This window comes from Triticum dicoccoides, chromosome 3A, assembly GCF_002162155.2.
Source record: "Triticum dicoccoides isolate Atlit2015 ecotype Zavitan chromosome 3A, WEW_v2.0, whole genome shotgun sequence".
In the NCBI taxonomy this organism is placed as follows: Eukaryota; Viridiplantae; Streptophyta; class Magnoliopsida; order Poales; family Poaceae; genus Triticum; species Triticum dicoccoides.
In genome coordinates, this window is record NC_041384.1 from 206,933,138 (window position 1) to 206,952,956 (window position 19,819).

Genomic DNA, 19,819 nt, shown 5'->3' on the forward strand with positions numbered 1-19,819 from the left:
GACGGCCTATAATGCAGGATGGCAGGCACACCATCATCAACAACTCCATTTTTTATAAGAGTAGAGATAAAATATATTAAATGTAGTATAACATGTTCATAACCACACCATGTGTATCACCGTTATATATATTCGCACATGCGTCGGTTTGAAACACTATGATAAATTCTTCAAATATCCGAATTCGCTTTTTATAATGAAGTATATATGATCTCTATTTGTCTTTTACACCCACACAACCCTCTTATCTTTGTAGCTAGCGCTAACTTTCTCTTGTGCATGCACACGCCCGCATCCCTCTCACCCACCCTCAGCATTCTCTAGCTCCATCGCGCAAATTCGTCTTTTCACTTTAGGTCGTTCACCCACGGTGTGTGTAGGCCCCCCAGCTCCTTCTTTATTGCACACATCGATCGATATGCCTCTCTAGCCAGGTGTGCCTAGCACAAACACAAGCTTCCCCTCTTCTCTTGTCATCGTCCATGCCTCACTCCCACCACTCTTTTCATCATTCTCATACTCGCACACTCCTCCCCCCTTGATATGATATGCCTCTCGTACCACCTCCTACATGCATCCCTCTCTCTCTATCCTTCTCCTCGTGCCTCATTTGCTTCTAACACACACATGCATGTATACCGATCGATCTCCCAACATATACGTAGATCGACTTTAACTACCCCCCGTCGGTCGACGTACCTCACAAGTTATGTATCTCCTTTCTCTAATAAAGGGCGATTGATCTTCCTATGTAGTTACGTCAGCTTACGACAGCCACATCGTCCCACCTCATCATTCGTGCATGCCTCCTGACCCGTCTCTCACACGCATGTGCACAGACAACAAGCAGCCATCTCCTCTCTTATTGATATTGCGGGCGTGCCCTCCGTTTGTCTAGCAAGCCTATCCCACCATTTGTTAGAAGCAACTCCACTACCACCCCCTCCAACACTCTAGCTCTGTCTCTCTCCCAACCTTATTCCTCTCCTGCACATATGCATGGATGCCGATTGATCTCCCTTAATACATGAGGCAGATTGATCTCCTTAATACATGAGGTAGGCATCTCTCCTCCTCCACACATATACCAGCCATTGTACCTCTACAGTTAATTGGGCCCCCCTCTTCCCCCACCACACACCGATAGTCGAGTGCTGCAGGTAGGTACCCATGCCACCGAGACAAACTGCACATGTCCCATCTCACGTTCCAGTAGGCCAGCCACTCTATATCTTTGACGTGGGAACACACAGATTCGATGGCACTCTTTATCGATCGCGCACACACACACACACATCATCCCTCTCTTCGATTCTATGGACACCTCAAGCCGATGATACCTCCACTCTCTTCTCGTGGATCGCCCCTCTATATACTCCCTCCGTTCTAAATTACTTGTCTTGGATTTGTCTAGATACGGATGTATCTAGACTCATTTTAGTGCTAGATACATCCGTATCTAGAAAAATCTAAGACAAGTAATTTGGAACGGAGGGAGTATATGTTATATCCAGGACTCTATTTCACACACATTGCATATGTTACATTTTTTGATTAACCCCCCCCCCCCAAACTCTCAAGAACCCACACACTATATCTCTCTAGGTTTGTATCTCTCTCACACAACCCCACGTAGGTGGTGTACGTATACAAGAAGAGAATAGGTGCACCGTGCACGTACTCACGCTTCGTGCCCAGTCACACCCGCGCGGGTACACGGTGGAGCTCATTTCTTTATGAAATGGCAGCCCACATGCTTATTTGAATGCCTGTAGTGGTTGTTTACCTAGGGAGGTCGTGTACCACGCGTGCATGAAACAAAGTTCGACATGACGCGTTGCCGCGTTATTTTTGAATAAAGTTATATCGCTCAATGGCACGTACACAGAATATAAAACGATTTTTATGGATAAAAAGGTAGTACGCTCACTATATACAATGGAGCCTGTCTGCCTGGTTTGTCGCTCTTTAGAGTATCTCACACAAGGCTGGGGTGGCCCCTCTCTCTCACCGTTGGTCACTGATCCAGCCGCATCCCGTCCACCGGGGGAAAGGGAGTGCGGTGGCCTCTCTCTCTCACCGTTGGTCACCGATCCGGCCGCATCCCGTCCGCCAGGGGAAAGGGAGGAAGTGCATCGTTTCTCCGTTCGACGGCGATGCGGCAACACGTCCTGATCTGCGGTACACGTCGTTCTCTCTGATCAAGCTCCGGCGCGGCAGGGCCTACGCCACCTGCTCGCAGATTCCGCCCACCGCTGCTCACCTAGTTACATCCTGATGACCTCCAGGTATCACCTCCGGCCTTGCTCCACTGCCCGTCTTCCCACGTCGCTGCATGTGGATCTTCCATAGTTCTTTGCCCAAAACGTAGCTCGTCCGGCGTACTTTCCATATTGCATTCTCGTCCTCACACCGTTTTAGACAAACACAACCGTGTTGTTATCTTCCCTTAGGATAAGGAATATGCTTCTTTTTTGTCATCGCATGTGTCATCAACTGTTATTGGCCAGTAATTGTTTCCTTTCTACCTCTTTTTTGCAAACAGGGCTATCCATTTCACCTTGTTGCTATTGTGACCTTTTGGTGAAGTGCACAAATCACTTTTTTCTTAAGAGTGTTTTGTGTGGTTGTACTAAAATGTCATACGGGCAACGTCTCTACATTTCAGTGCGACTACACAAAGGGAGATTGGTTTTACTCTATCCTCGTCATCCAACTCCGAGCCTAATCTTATCCAACTAGTTAGTCTTAAGAGAGACTGTAAAGGTGACCGGCTTCTATTTGTGTGTTTATTGTTTCATCAGCAGTCCTCTATTATCGTAATCACACTTAATATCTTTGGAACAGGGACGCTCAACTCTATTTTAGTGGAACTGCAAAAAATGATCGGAATGTTGCATGCTCCAGACAGCTACTTTTTTTCCCAACATGCCTTGTTGATTTAGACAGAGCTGGGGGGACGTTGCTGCCAATGAAAGCATGGATCAATTTTAATTTAACACCTTCTCACAACTCTGTCTTCAGTTGTGATGTAATTATTAGCTCTGATCTGCTAATAATTGACATGCATTAGCAAGGAAGTTAGTTTTTTATTGTTTCGGAAAGAGCATCGATGGCAAGACACGTGAAACAAAAGCTGAAAGCTCACACCATTGTACAATTTCATGTCGCTGGAAAATTATTTATATAGTACGTCAATTATGTAAACAAATGATGGAAGCTTGATAGCATTGCCAGACGCCTCTTCATCATCCGGGTCCATGTGCCATGCACAAAATTATACTCCTTCGTTCCTAAATATTTGTCTTTTTACAAATTTCAAACGGGCATATTTTAGAGTGTAGATTCACTCATTTTGCTTTGTATGTGTACTCCCTCTGTTCCTAAATATTATATTCGTCTTTCTAGAGATTTGAACAAGTGACTACATACGGAGCAAAATGAGTGAATATACACTCTACAATATGTCTATATACATCCGTATGTGCCAGTCCATTTGAAATCTCTAAAAAGACAAATATTTGAGTAGTCACTCGTTGAAATCTCTAGAAAGACAAATACTCCGGAGTATATTTAAGAACCGAGGGGGTAGTGCACAACCGCATGGGAGACTCAGCCCGGTCGTTGCTCTGCATTAATAGTGAGTAATGAGCAGTCAAATCATAAGCCCCACCTTTCCCACTGTAAGTTGCTCTGAAGAAGCAACCATCAATACGCTCTTCTTTGAATCCGCTCATACTACTCCATCCGTCACTGTTTATACAGCGCGCTTCAGAAAAAAGAAAAAAAATCTATGGGACCAAGGCGACTAGCGATCGGCCTAAAAAATAGCATTGGTAGTTATAGCATGGCATCTATTACTAGAGGGAATAATGCGTACACACATGCATGCAGTGCTTCCACCCCGGGTACACACATGCATGCACTTACTCCACTCTGTAGTAGTACAGTACATGGAGAGAAAATTGTGGACTTGATTGCGGTTACCACACCCTAATTAATTGAGCATTAAACCAAACGCGTCTAAAGTCTCTTTGGTAGTGGAAATGCATTGAGAGAAATGCATCATAATGAAGCGCGCCCTATAAACTGTGACGGAGGGAGGAGTAGTATGAAGGTGCAACACCAAGTACGCGTATGGCCAGTCAGTCAACGCACGTTCTCTTGGCATATCACTGACATGTGGGACAGGAGTGTGAGCAAAACGATATCAATTGACGGCAAAGAGCCAACCCGCTGTTCCTTGAGAGAGATGAGGGGGCTGTTTGGTTCTCGGCCTAAGGTTGCCACGTCTAACCTTAGTCATGCCACAACACCTTAGGCATATGTTTGGTTTATTTCCACACTTGTGGCTTGCCACACTTTTCTAGTTATACGGCCCACAAGTCATAGGCTCAAAATTTTGCCAAATCTTGCCACACTTGTGGTGGCCATTTTGTTAGCCACACTTTTTGTGGCAGCCACAGTTTGCCTAAGATTAGTTGTGGCAAAGTTAGTCATGAACCAAACAAGCCCCGAGCGAGAACACGCAGATGGGCTCGCACGGAGGCCAAGATATATGCGAGCATGGTTGGTTGATCGATATCATTCATTACGTGTTGGGCTGCCATTTTCCTCCCTTCTCCGGAATAAACGTGTACTTTATTAGAGATAAAAAATAAGAGTACAGATGCTCCACCACGCAGTTCTAGTAGTAGTACTACTCGTACTACTGCGCTTGGCTCTTCGCCTCTTCGTGAAGTCGAACAATGATGGTACTCCGCATGTTCGGTACTACAGTGTATGCCTCTCACAATCTGACACCAAATGGACTGATGCATGTCCACCGAGGGTAGGTTGCATTAGTAAAAAGGCGTAAGCGAGCTTCACCTTGTCCTGCAAGCTTCTCCTCGTTCTGTGAGTTGACGGGACACACCAAAAAGTAGTGCTAGTCCGTACTCCCTCCTTTCCGGTTAATATGGCTTCGAAACTACTACGCAGAAGATACTTGTTCGGACGAAAGCTGGACGATGGTGAATCCATTGCCATGTCATAGTTTGCCCATAGGCATGGACGGCTTTATTAGCATTGCCATGCAAGAATCGTGCACCATGAGTCGTCTGCATAGCAGCGCTCATATGGCTTAATCTTTTTTGCGGGTAAATGAGAGAGCTTTATTCATATATAACCATTCTTAGGACGATCAGCCAAGACACTGGTCACTAGGAAGCGAGGTACCCTACAAAAAAAGAAGTAGGAAGCGAGGTGTTTCATCAAGCCAGCTCTCGGCCACATTCAAAGTGCAGCAAGCACGGTTCGCACGAAGATGCGCCACAAGGTTTGCTGACCTGTTTACATGCTGAATAACAAAAAAAGAGGAAATATTACCGAGCGCTACTATTTGTAGCAGGATATGAGCCAGAATTAAGCGAGAATTGTGGCGAGTGTTCCATGCAATCAACTTCCATTATCACATGCGAGAACCCTCGAAGAGAACCAAATGTGTTGAAGATTGCTTTATCACATTTTAAAATTATAATAAGAGTGCAGACGCTCCTCCATCTGGTTCGTACTAGTATAGTATGTACCTTTATAGACTATAGTATTAGTACTAGTAAACTTTGTGCTTGGATGTTCACCTATTCGGGAAGTCAAACAATAATAGCACTAGTAGTAGTATAGTGTATGCTTCTGGCAATCTGACACCGAATTAACTGTTGCACATCCACCGCTTGAGCGAGGGAGAGCTTGCATTAGTCAAAAGTTTCTCCTTGTCCTGCGAGCCACCGCGTGCAAGCTTCTCCCGTCCCGCAACCTTCTCCTCGTTCGGCAAGTTGACGGGACACAGCAAAGTAATGCTAGTCCATACTGCCTCCTCTCCGGTTAATATGGCTTAATTTCAAACGAGATAAATACACTGTCTGTCACTGTATATTTGTAAAAATACGGTCAGTGGACTTCATAATACACTCATTGCGCTCAATATATATATTTTCCGGTGTTTATACGGTCACTAGCTCACCCTGACTGAGTATGTGTGTGCATGCACGTGTAGGTTGAGAACTTGAGCATGACCGTGTGTGTTCCGTCGTGTGCTCGGACATGCATGCATTAGGGCGTCGCGCGCGTTTTTGCGTCCATGTGTACGTGTGACTGTTGCATACACGTAGGGGGAGTATGTGTAGGGGCCACTAAGGAGCAGTCAAATCACACAGTAAGTTAGTCGAAAGAAGCAACCATCATTTCACTCTTGAATGACATGTACGCAATATAAAATGGTTGATATGGAGAGAGAAAAAAACCACTATATATACACTAGCAGGAGCCTAAGCTACAAGACTGCTTGCTTAGGTTGCTCTCTTCACAAGCATAGAATGATGGGCCTGATCCCGCAGCTAGGGGAAGGGAACAATGTTCTGCGTAGACGCGGTCGACATCGGCGAGGGAGAAAACCCACAGTCGGTGCGTCCCAATAAGGGGTCACCGCGGTATGGGCTGATGCCACGTCCCAACCGCCCTTCTAGCTATAGCCTGACGTCCCAGGTAGTCCATCTTCCTTTTGGAGTCAGCTTGCTCCACTGCCGTAGCTCCATCTCCATGTCGATCTTTCTCTACTTCTACCGGCTTCTACTTGTAATGTGTTTATGTCTCATGAACTAGTGCTAGTACTATTATTCTAATCACACTTCCTCAATATCTTTGCCATCAGGGATGCTCAGGTCGATTTTAGTGGAACTGCACAAAAGCATCATATGATCTGAGGGTGCCAGCCGTCTTTCCTTCGACAGGTTCTACCTGGCCAGGAAATTAAATCATGTTTAGGGTTTAGGGTTTAAGTCGTAGTGACCCCTGTCGGTGTCAAAACCGGCGGATCTCGGGTAGGGGGTCCCGAACTGTGCATCTAGGCTGGATGGTAACAGGAGGCAAGGGACACGAAGTTTTACCCAGGTTCGGGCCCTCTCGATGGAGGTAAAACCCTACGTCCTGCTTGATTAATATTGATGATATGGGTAGTACAAGAGTAGATCTACCACGAGATCGGAGAGGCTAAACCCTAGAACCTAGCCTATGGTATGATTGTTGTTGTGTATGTTGTCCTACGGACTAAAACCCTCCAGTTTATATAGACACCGGAGAGGGTTAGGGTTACACAAAGTCGGTTACAATGGTAGGAGATCTGCATATCAGTATCGCCAAGCTTGCCTTCCACGCCAAGGAAAGTCCCATCCGGACACGGGACGAAGTCTTCAATCTTGTATCTTCATATTCCAGGAGTCTGGCTGAAGGTATAGTCCGGCCATCCGGACACCCCCTAATCCAGGACTCCCTCAGTAGCCCCTGAACTAGGCTTCAATGACGACGAGTCCGGCGTGCAGATTGTCTTTGACATTGCAAGGCGGGTTCCTCCTCCAAGTACTTCATAGAAGATTTTGAACACAAAGATGGTGTCCGGCTCTGCAAAATAAGTTTCCACATATTGCCATAGAGAGAATAATATTTACACAAATCTAATCTGCTAACGTATTCCGTAGTGTGACACACCACGGCCAAGCCTTTATCCGAGTCGTTTCATTATCCCACCTCAGCGCGTCATGCGAGGCGGTTTCCTTGGCACGTCTTGTTAAAGCAGAGATCGTGTCCGCTTATTCCGGGATTCTCATCAATATGGGCGTGGGTAACCCAACCGCGCCATTGATTACAGCACTTGGAGATAAGCGAGTTTTACCAGGCTGGTGGGGACACGTAGTTGCGTCCACCCATATAAGGGGATAAGGATCCACCTTTTCACCTATGCCTTCTTCCTCCCTTGCTTATCCATTCTCACGCACTCGAGCTCCAGCGCCCAAGTCTGCACTCCCCACCTCAACCTTCTCCAGCCATGTCCAAAGCGGGAGGCAAGTGGATGGTCTCCTCCGTCACGGAGGGACACATCAAAAAACTGAGGAAGGCCGGATACTTGTCTAACGACATTGCGTACCGGCTTCCCAAAAAGGGGCAGCTCATCCCCACCCCTAGGCCCCATGAGAGGGTGGTGTTCCTCCCCCATTTCCTCCGCGGACTGGGCTTCCCTCTTCACCCATTTGTTCGAGGGCTCATGTTCTACTATGGCCTCGATTTCCATGATCTGGCCCCGAACTTTGTCCTCAACATCTCGGAGTTCATCGTCGTGTGCGAGGCTTTCCTCCGCATCTGCCCCCATTTCGGCCTATGGCTCAAGACTTTCAATGTCAAGCCGAAGGTGGTGTGTGGCAACCAGGCGGAGTGCGGAGGCGCCATGGTGGGCAAGATGGCCAACGTCTTATGGCTCGAGGGCTCCTTTGTGGAGACCCTGAAGGGGTGGCAATCGGGGTGGTTTTACATCACCGAGCCGCGCGACCCCGAATGGGTCGCAGCCCCAGAGTTTCGATCCGGACCCCCTACGCGGCTCACCTCCTGGAAGGAGACGGGCCTGTTGTGGGGTAAAAAGGAGAGATGACCGGACTCCAAACATGCGTCCAAACCCTGGTGGACAAGAAGCTCAAACTTGTCAACGTAGTCCAGGTTATGCTCATCCGCCTGATCCTCCCGTGTCAACAACGGGATTTCAACCTGTGGGAGTTCGACCCGGCGCGGCACCAAACTCTGAGCAGGTTCTTTGACACGACGTACGAAGATGCCTGGAAGGTGCTTTTCAAGGGCGCCGAGGCCCCCGCATCCGCTATCGAGGATCGCGGATTCAGTACACAGCATCACGCTCATGCGGTAAGCTGTTTTTTCCTTCTAGAGGGTATCAGTTTTTCATAGTTTGACTCCATGCGGGATCTAAGCTCCCTTACCTTTGACAGGATTGGCAGGTGACGTCCGGACAGATCAACTGTCCGGCTCCTTTGCCCGAAGGCCCAGCGGATGCTCGCTTCGCGAAGCTGCTGGTTCTGGCACCCTATCTGGTGCCGGAGAAGAAGGCCGCGAAAAAGGCCACAGGGACTCGAAAGAGTGCCCGGCGCCAGGAGGTGTCGGATCCATCATCCGACGGTTCCGAGGCACATTCCTCCCGTGAAGACGAGGAGGAAGAAGAAGAGTCCTGTCCCCCTCCAGCGGGAGGAGAGATGAAAAGGAAGGCCGCCCTCTCTAGGGAGGCCGGAGGGTCCAAGAAGGGGAAAACCCTTCCTCCGGACTACTCCACCGACGCCGACGACGGCGGAGAGGAGTGGCCGCCCAGGGCCAAGCCCCTAGCAAAATCGTAAGTATCCGGATACCAGAGTAATTCATAGTATTCGTTTATTGCACAACTTTCCCTTATGTCGAATATGTTTATGCAGCCCACCCAAAGACCGGCTCGACGCATCGTCGAGCGGCTCACTAGACTCGTCGGATGTGAACTCTCTTCCGACGGCTTCCTCCCCCCGCCCTACGGACGACACCGAAGTGTTGTCCCAACAGGTTCCAAGCCGGGAGGAGGTGGTCCTAGAGGCGCCTCAAAGCGACCTCCCGGACTCCAGGAGTAAAGGGGATGAAACCCCCCAGGGCTCCAAGTCCGGCTCTAGGCCGGACACCGCTCCGGAATCTTCAAAGGTTCCAGAGTCCGGTGGGGGACCTCCTTCCAAGAGCAAGCCCACCGTGCCGGTGACCTCCGTCCAACCGAAGGCGCCGGACAATCTGTTGGAGGCGCTCCAAGGCGCCTCCATCGACGAGGAGCACCGGACCATTATGAGTGCGGTGGTCCAGAAGGTTCAGTCCGCTCAACAGGCTTTGAGGTAAGTAAAGAATGTGTAAATAATATTACCGCATATACAGTAGCCCCTGATGCTCTATTTGGCATTCGGGAAGAAAAGCCGAATAGAGGATCAAATAAAATTCGCAGGAGTCTAACAAAAAGGAGTCAATATGCATATGCAGGCTTCTCTACTTGCGTCTGCCGCACTGACTGCGGAAGTGGACACGCTAAAGCAGAACCTCGAGCGGTCCGAGCAAGAGCTTGGCCGTGCCAAGAAGCAGCTCGAGGACAATGAAGGTAAGAAATACCTTGTTTAAATATATATAAAGAGGTGCAATTGCAAAAAATGATAGGATTATCATGGCTATTATAGGGGCCACGTCTGAGGTGGCGTCCCTTAAGCAAGCGCTGGTCGAGGCCGAGAAGAGAGCGGCCACGGAGCGCACCGAGCAGGAGAAGTATGAGGCCGAGGTTGGCAAGGTACGGTAAGAGCTCTAGGCTCTCAGGGAATAACATGAGAGTTTGGAGCTTGACTCAAAGACGTGAGCGTCCGAGCTCGCGGTGGCTATTGAAAATGCCAAGTCTGCCAAGGCCGAATCCCAGAAGACCCTCAAGGAGTTGGATGAGGTGAAGAAGATAGCGGCGGGTAAGGCATTCTTTATGCAAAGCAAACACATAAAGTGAGTTACTCGTTACTTACCCGAATCCAGACCTCTCCAGGAGCGTTCGCAGATCTTCCCCGGAGTGTGTCTGATGCCACCGCATTCTATCGAGCCGAGGAGGGCAGCTCGATAGAGAAGGTGTTATGGTCTCAGTATGCTGAGGCCGGACACCCCGTGCCCCTGAGCGACCAGCTGAAGCAACTGGTCGAGCTCCACAAGGCTGCCGAACAGGCCATGAAGGGCCTCGTAGTTCGGCTGTGGCCTGGAGGGGCTCTGCCTGGGAGCTATTTCGGACTGGTGTGGCGGCTGGTGGAGGCATGTCCAAGGCTCGAAGTCATCAAGCGCTCCATCTGCATTGAAGGTGCCCATAGGGCCCTTGCTCGTGCTAAGGTGCACTGGGGCAAGCTGGATGCTGAGAAGCTTGTGAAGGACGGGCCACCGCTGGGGAAAGAGCATCGCAAGCCCGAGAATTATTATAAGGATGTTCCGAAGGGTGCCTGCCTTGTGGCGGATGAATGTTCTAGGGATGTAATTTTTGAGTGAAACGTGCTCGTTTTGTCCTGTGCGCTGAAAACTTGTTCATATGCGCTAAGCAATGCTGTTGGAATTTAAAATATTACCTTCTGTGTGGCTGTTTATCAATTCTGAGAGATGGCAAGTCATCGGCTTCTGCCCCCGTGCCGCTAGTGCTGGGGTGTTCGGGGATAAACCTGAGCGCTCTTTTTCCCATGTTTGGGTCCTTCGAGGGAGGCGCTCAGCCCAATGAACAAGGCAATCGGACTATAATGCGTGAACACTCTCACTTAGCCATAGAATTCTATAATTTTAAATTTCGGCGAAGCCCCTGGTATTCGAAAGACCGAGTTCGGGGCGCTATCCACGCCTTGGCCGAACAGAGCCAGCTCCTCGCTCTAAGCGGCATAAGTCTTTAGGCACTCGAAAAACCTCTCGAACAGCGACCAGCTCTCGCTTCATCATGACAGTCAGTTTTAGCTTTCTCCACTGAGGTGCTCGATCCAGCTCAACTGGGGCACAATTGCAGTGGTTCTCCTAGTGCTACCTTAGCTGATATACTGGAACATAAGGCACCAAAACATAGGAGCCGGGCAAACCCAACTATTGACCCAAGACATGATTCGGAGCCGATGCATATAATGCTATAAGTTCGGGGTGCCGCACTTGTTAAAGTGTTCAGACTTCTCACAGCATATTGAGGGGTACTAAAGCCCCTGGCGTATTTTGGTCGTACCAAAGTGTACGGATGCAACATGTCGTTAAGGAACATATATTAAAAAAGAGTAATGCAAAAATAGACAAAAGCTATGCATTGTTTATTAAAGAGGGCTGCAATCAAAGCAGAACGATACAAATAATGCGATAAGCAAAAGGTTGGACTATTTAATGTGTCCGCTCCAGGGGCAAGCTGCGGAATAGTATGCGAAAGAGGTATACTACTCGTGATAGAGACCACCTGGGAGTTCCGTAATGCGGCATGGCTTATCTGCTTCCCTGGTTCTTGCATCGTTTGTTCGGCAATTGAACTGCCGAACGGCCCTTCTGAAGAGTGGAGTCCTGAAAGTAAGAGAAAATTAAAAAATCGGCAGCCCCTGGTGCGGTTTAAGACGTGTTTCAGGCGTGCCGTGATGGTGCCCCTCCCCCTGTACCCATGGTATTTCTATAGTGTAGTTATGTACGCGAAGTACTGGTATCGCATTTTTGCGAGGGCTAGGGTTGGGGCCGCATTGCTACACCTGCTCAGGTCGTGCCAGGTGGCCTTGTTGTAGGTTACTCCGGGTGCACTTAACGGTGTCCGGTCGTTTGATGGCCGACTGGAGAACTGCCTGGAGAGGCTACTTTGTACTTCTGCTGCAAGGGCCGCTGTGTGCTCCTCCGTTCGGAGGGAGCTGTAGGATCGAAAGTATGTCTAGAGGGGGGGTGATTAGACTACTTGACAAAATAAAAACTTAACCTTTTCCCAATTTTAGTTCTTGGCAGATTTTAGGACAAGTCAAGCAATCATCACACAATTCAAGCAAGCATGCAAAGAGTTTATGGGCAGCAGAAAGTAAAGCATGCAACTTGCGAGAATGTAAAGGGAAGGGTTTGGAGAATTCAAACGCTATTGAAGACACAGATGTTTTTCCCGTGGTTTGGATAGGTGGTGCTATCCTACATCCACGTTGATGGACACTTCAACCCACGAAGGGTAACGGTTGCGCGAGTCCACACAGGGCTCCACCCAAGGGCAACGGTTGCGCGAGTCCACACAGGGCTCCACCCACGAAGGGTCCACGAAGAAGCAACCACCCACAAAGGGTCCACGAAGAAGCAACCTTGTCTATCCCACCATGGCCATCGCCCACGAAGGACTTGCCTCACAAGCGGTAGATCTTCACGAAGTAGGCGATCTCCTTGCCCTTACAAACTCCTTGGTTCAACTCCACAATCTTGTCGGAGGCTCCCAAGTAACACCTAGCCAATCTAGGAGACACCACTCTCCAAGGAGTAACAAATGGTGTCTAGGTAATGAACTCCTTGCTCTTGTGCTTCAAATGATAGTCTCCCCAACACTCAACTCTCTCTTCAGACGACCTCGGGCCTCGTGGCACTCTAGAAAAAGCATGAGTCGTGGTCCTGCCTCTCCTCTCATTCATGTCCTCCTGGAGCTGCTCCACGGCAGACTGAACTTCCGTTACCTTGACGTCCAAGTCATAGAACTTCTGTTCCATGATCCTCTCTAGGCTCTGCTGATTCTTAGTGAGGGTGGCCAGACTTTGCTCAATTCTCAGCATGGATGCAATCAAGTAACCAAGCTGCTCTTGTTTGGTCTTCAAGAAGTACTCAGATGCCTCCTCTTGAGTGGGCATCTTGGCAGCTTTCTCCTTCCTCGCCTTCTCCTTCTGAGCTTGTGCATGGGCAGATGATGGTTCATTCTCTGTCATCACAACTTCATTGTTCTCGAAATCTAGACGGATGGGCAGGTGTTCCTTATCCAACAAATATACGCCTGTGCCCATCTTGGAGTTGATGAGCTCCTGAATCTGAGGGGCATATCCACAGCTCCTCTTCTGATCTGCCGCAGTCCTTTTGATCGTTTCCACTATGAGGCTCATAACTTTGAATTTTTGAGGCACGTCAAAAACATGAAGCAAATTGATCGCGTGACCTCGGATCATCTTGTGATCTCCAGACTTGGGCAGAAGGGTGTGCCTAAGGATCCAGTTGATCGTAGGCAATCCTGAGAGCAGATAATGCACTGAGCCAAACTTGAACGTGTCAAGTGCTTCATTCGGAATCTCCTTGTACATGTTGGACATGGAGTTGTGGTCCATCTTTTTCTTGGCATAAATGTCCAAGTCATCTGCTTGCTCCTCTGGGGCATTGATCAGCTTCGCCCATTCCTCAACAGTAGAGTGGTACCTCGTACCCTCAGACATCCATGTAATCCTCCCATCTGGATAAAAGTGAGCTGTGGAGTAGAACTGCATGATGAGTTCCTCGTTCCACTTTGTGAGCTTCTGCCCAACAAAGTCCTCTACTCCACACGCCTTGAAGCTGTCCTGAACTCCTGGGTAGTACTCTTCATTCTCCTTGATATATGTCCAATCAACCCATCGCATATCACAGACAATGGGCTTCTTATCTAGCAGCACCGTCTCATAGAAATCCTGCTGCTCCTTGGTGTGAAACCTGTAGTCCACTACAGTCCTTCTCCTTGAAGCATATGGGTCTGCTTCTCTCCACTTCCTGAGCCCTGAGTCTCTCCTGAGCTTCATATCCTCAGCCACAGGATGAGCATCGTTGTGGTCTGGGATCTTGGGCTTGAGCTTCCGAAGGACATTCTCTTCCTCATCCTCAGCAACAGTCTCAGGCACTGGGGCCTTGTTCTTCTCAGCTGCAGGAATGCTCCGTGTGTTCCTCTTTGGTGCACTCTTAGGCTTAGATGCAGCCTTAGGTGCTTCCTTGGGCTTGGATGCAGCTCCCCCTGACCTTATGGCATCTCCCATAAGTTTGGCTGCCATGGGCGCTGGTGCAGCTGCCTCTTCTTCCTCCTCCTCTTCTACCATGATGGAGGCTTTCCCAAGCACTCTGGCTACAGTCTTCTTCACTCTTTCTTTCCTCTTCTTGCCCTCAGCTGCAACGGGCTCAATGGGAGCAGGCTTCTCAGTTGAGGCTCTAGCCTTTGACATGGGTTGCCTGCCTGCTGGCCTCTTGATTTTCAGGCCTGGCTTTGAGCCTTGAGCTGGCTCAACTCTCTTGGAGGTGGCCTCTTCCTCTTCCACATAGTCCTCATCTTCAGAATCTGAGGTTTTCTTCTTCCTTTGTCTCGTGGCAGCTTTTGGCAAATTGCTAGGAGTGCTCCTGCTGCCTTCATCAGATGAACTGGAGGGACTAGTGCCCTCACTCATCACCACTTGCTGCTCTGACAGATTCTGGCTATCACTCTGGTCTGACATGCTGCAAACTGACTGCTGACCCTGTGAATAGATTATAGAAGAGATAGAGTGGATGAGCATCACAAAATGCAGAGATTTTTGCAAAAAGAATGATCCAAAAACTTAGTTTTAGTTTCCCACTGAAATCATCTTGGATCTACCGATTTTTAAACTCGGTGATACCAAAGCAGTTTTGGAACCTAAACTAGTGAACTCGGTCAGACCGAGTCACAGTTTGGTGGCACCGAGACTGCTAGGGTTTCACTGAGTTCAAAAATCGGTCACACCGATAGTAATTCTCGGTCAGACCGAGTTTTACTTGTGCAATGGCATAAGCCAAATCGGTGGGACCGAGTTTTTCAACTCGGTGGGTCCGAGATGGTTTCGGCGGAAACCTAAACCTAGAATTTTTGAATCAAACCTAATCTATGAGCGTTTTGACTGGATAGAAGTTTATCAAACGTGGCCAGAAGCAATATGATCACAATGTGCTAGGAATCAGATTGAGGAATAGCACAAAGATCAAGTCCATACCCTAGTTCGGCGTGGACTTGCTACGGCGGCAACGGCTGGGCAGAAATCCTGTTGACGGCGACGGAGACCAGCGACTGGAGGCTGCTGGCGGCGAGAAGACGATCCGGAGACCTCAAGGGCAGAGCAGGCTATCGCGCGGGCGAAGGGGTTCGGAGAAATTTCCAAATTTTGCCCGTGACTATATATAGCCCGACCCTGTCGGTGTGACCGAGTTAAACAACTCGGTGGCACCGAGATTCATAACTGCGTGCAGTTACTGAAACTCGGTAAGACCGAAAGGTTCAAATCGGTTGCACCAAGATTGAAAACTTAGATCAACTTAATGATCTCGGTAGGACCGAAAGTGGAGTATCGGTCAGACCGAGAATCATAAAGAGGTTTTGGAAGTTTAAGTCTATGACGAATTGGGGACTCCGAGCGCTCCTCACATAGAGTGGTTTGAATCTGACTTGATCAAATTTTGTGATGCAGCATGAATAGAGTTTGAGACGAGAAAAGCATAGATAGCTAGAGGAGGTTCTTAGGCATTCTTGTCCATCCACTTGGCAAAAGAAGATAAAGCCGAACAATCAAAGCAACAAGTGGATGTCCTCAAATGAGTAAAATATGCAACCAGCATGCTCACACAATAAGATGGCAAATGAAATATGTGGAAAGGCATGCACAACCAATTCTAGCATCTATTAAGCAATTTGCGATGACTAGGTCATCTATATATGAGTATATTGACTTAGGAGTCAAGTGAGAACACTTGATCATAGGTCATACTCATCGTTTAAGCTCAAGTGGGGTTACCACTTTTACATAAAGCATTGTTTTGTTCACATCTTTAGAGTTGCTTTAGCTCATTCTTAGAGTAAAGCTCCCCCTAGATGTGATATCCCCCCTAAGAGGGATGAACTAACCTTGGGTTTTGTCGATGATGACTTCATGTAGACATTGAAGATGTGGATGCTCAATGTTGATGTAGATCTCTTGGAGCTATCCATTTGAGTGAATTGCACTTTCAATACCTACATGGGTTAGTCCCACAAGGAACAAACAAGGATATCCATAGACATAGAGTGATGCACACAAAAGATGATGTCCATGAAAACTTTTAGGTTACCTTGTCCCTTGTCTTACCAACAAGAGGGTTTGTGACTCCTTGAACTAGTGCAAGATGTGGAAGTTGATTGCACTTGTTCTTGCCAAAATGATAAGAGTGAAGTATGTTGGCGGAGTCACCCTCAAGAACTCTCTAGTTCTTCTTCTTTTGGATCCACATCATCTTGATGGGAATCCTTGGAGTTGTAGTCATACTTGTTGAAGTGGAACTTGAGGTAGTCTTGGGAATCCACTTGACTAAGGTGTTAGGAGCTTCTTCAAATGCATCAATTTCCTCTTGAAGCTTGTCCTTGCCTTTTTGCTCGTAGTCTTGTGGTGGAAGATCATCTTGAGCTTGTGTCCCCTTGAAAAACTTCTCTTGTTGAGGGACAAACTTTGTCTTGGGGTATTGATCTTCTTCCCATTCAACTCCATTGGCATTGAACTTTCGTTCAAAACCAATACCTTGATTCTTCCGGTGCATTCCTTGCTTGCGCACAATTTCCTCGAATTGCTTACTCCCGGCAAGGCTTTTGTACACTCCTTTCTCTATAATTCCCTTCAATAAGCTATTTTCTTGCTCAAGTGTAACTTGGCTAAGAGAATCATTAGTGGAATCAAGAGAACTACTAGAAGCAACAATATTGGATTTAGCATGATCATTGTTACTACTAGCGGAAGAATCTTTCTTGTTAGATTTGACTTGAGGCATGTAAGTGGATAAGAGTAAACGCTTGGCAATGTAAGAAGAACTCTTCTTGCAGAGATCATCATTGATTGCCTTTAAGAACTCATGCTCTTGCTCAAGATTGAGCTTTTCAAAGCGTAGCTTCTCATGAGCTCTTAAAAGTTCTCGATGATCTTCGAAGATAGTGTCATGAGCTAACTTAAGAGTTTTTAGTTCTTTAGTTAGAGCCTCAATCTTCTCCTTATCATTGTCATTCATTTTATCTTGATTAGCATGATTAATTGGTCTTTCAACATATTATTCATCACTAGAGTTGTCACCAAGCAAGTCATCACCTAACAAGTCATCTTCATCACTATTGAAATCAACATACTCGGGGTGTGTTACCTTAGGACCTTTGGCCATGAAGCATCTTCCAATTCCTTCATTTGGTGAGTCAAATATGTCGTAGGAGTTGGTTGGCACAAGTGCTAGACCGGCAACACCTTCATCTTGAGTATCTTCGGAGTTGGAGTGATAACTTCTCTCGGAGTGGCTGTCGGAGTCGGAGCCGGATACCCATTCACCAACATGAGCTTGATGTCTTCGTCTTGTGTAGCTCCTTGATGATTTTTCCTTCCTTTCCGAATCCTTGCTTCTCCGTGAGTATCTTCGTTCATAACGATCATCTCTACTCCTTCTCTCTCTTGGTGGTGATCCTTTGCTTCTTCTTTTTGGAGAATCTTCTCTTCTCTTGTAGGGAGCCGTACACTCGTTGGAATAGTGTCCGGGTCTTCCACAATTGTAACAGTTTCTCTCTCGACTAGAAGATCTTTTGTCATTGTAGGACCTTGACTTGAAGCTTCTATCTTTGCTTCTACTCTTGTAGAACTTGTTGAAGTTCTTCACCATTAATCTCAATTCTTCATTGAAGTCTTGTTTCTCACTTGATGATGTAGGGGCTTCACATGAGGCTTTATAGGCACCACTTGACTTGTTGTGAAGTTCCTCTTTATCCTTAAGTGACATCTCATGAGCAACAATTCTTCCAATCACTTCCGTTGGCTTGAGATCTTTGTAATTGGGCATCATTTGGATCAATGTGCACACGGTATCATATTTTCCATCCAAGGCTCTTAGGATCTTCTTGATGATGAATCTATCGGTCATCTCTTCACTTCCTAAGCCGGCAATCTCATTTGTGATGAGAGCAAGCCTAGAGTACATTTTAGCGACACCTTCACCATCCTTCATCTTGAACTTGTCAAGTTGGCTTTGAAGCACATCCAACTTGGATTCCTTGACGGAGTCGGTACCTTCGTGCATATCAATCAAAGTGTCCCAAATTTCCTTTGCATTCTCAAGGCGGCTAATTTCGTTGAATTCTTCGGGGCATAATCCGTTGAAGAGAATATCACAAGCTTGAGCATTGTATTGCAACATCTTTAACTCATCCGTGGTAGCTTCACGGTTTGGTTCTCTCCCATCAAAGAAGTCACCTTGCAAACCAACACACACAATAGCCCAAACAGCGGGGTTATGTCCAAGAATATGCATTTTCATTTTATGCTTCCAACTAGCAAAATTAGTACCATCAAAGTAAGGACCTCTACGGTGATAATTTCCCTCGCTAGACGCCATACTCTCCTAGGTTGTGAAACCAAGACTATGACCACCAAAAGCTATGGAGATCAAGCAAATGGAGACCAAGGCTCTGATACCACTTGTAGGATTGAAAGTATGTCTAGAGGGGGGGGTGATTAGACTACTTGACAAAATAAAAACTTAACCTTTTCCCAATTTTAGTTCTTGGCAGATTTTAGGACAAGTCAAGCAATCATCACACAATTCAAGCAAGCATGCAAAGAGTTTATGGGCAGCGGAAAGTAAAGCATGCAACTTGCGAGAATGTAAAGGGAAGGGTTTGGAGAATTCAAACGCTATTGAAGACACGGATGTTTTTCCCGTGGTTCGGATAGGTGGTGGTATCCTACATCCACGTTGATGGAGACTTTAACCCATGAAGGGTAACGGTTGCGTGAGTCCACACAGGGCTCCACCCAAGGGCAACGGTTGCGCGAGTCCACACAGGGCTTCACCCACGAAGGGTCCACGAAGAAGCAACCACCCACAAAGGGTCCACGAAGAAGCAACCTTGTCTATCCCACCATGGCCATCGCCCACGAAGGACTTGCCTCACTAGCGGTAGATCTTCACGAAGTAGGCGATCTCCTTGCCCTTACAAACTCCTTGGTTCAACTCCACAATCTTGTCGGAGGCTCCCAAGTGACACCTAGCCAATCTAGGAGACACCACTCTCCAAGAAGTAACAAATGGTGTGTAGGTAATGAACTCCTTGCTCTTGTGCTTCAAATGATAGTCTCCCCAACACTCAACTCTCTCTCATAGGATTTGGATTTGGTGGAAAGAAGATTTGAGTGGAAAGCAACTTGGGAAGGCTAGAGATCAAGATTCATATGGTAGGAATGGAATGTCTTGATCTCAACACACGAGTAGGTGGTTCTCTCTCAGAACATATGAGTTGGAATGGTGTGTGTGTTCTGATGGCTCTCTCCTTGAATGAGGAAGGAGGTGGAGGGGTATATATAGCCTCCACACAAAATCCAACCGTTACACAGTTTTCCAATCTCGGTGGGACTGAATCAATAAACTCGGTCGGACCGAAAATGTAAACCTAGTGACCGTTAGAGATTTTCGGTGGGACTGACATGCAACTCGGTAGGACCGATTCGGTTAGGGT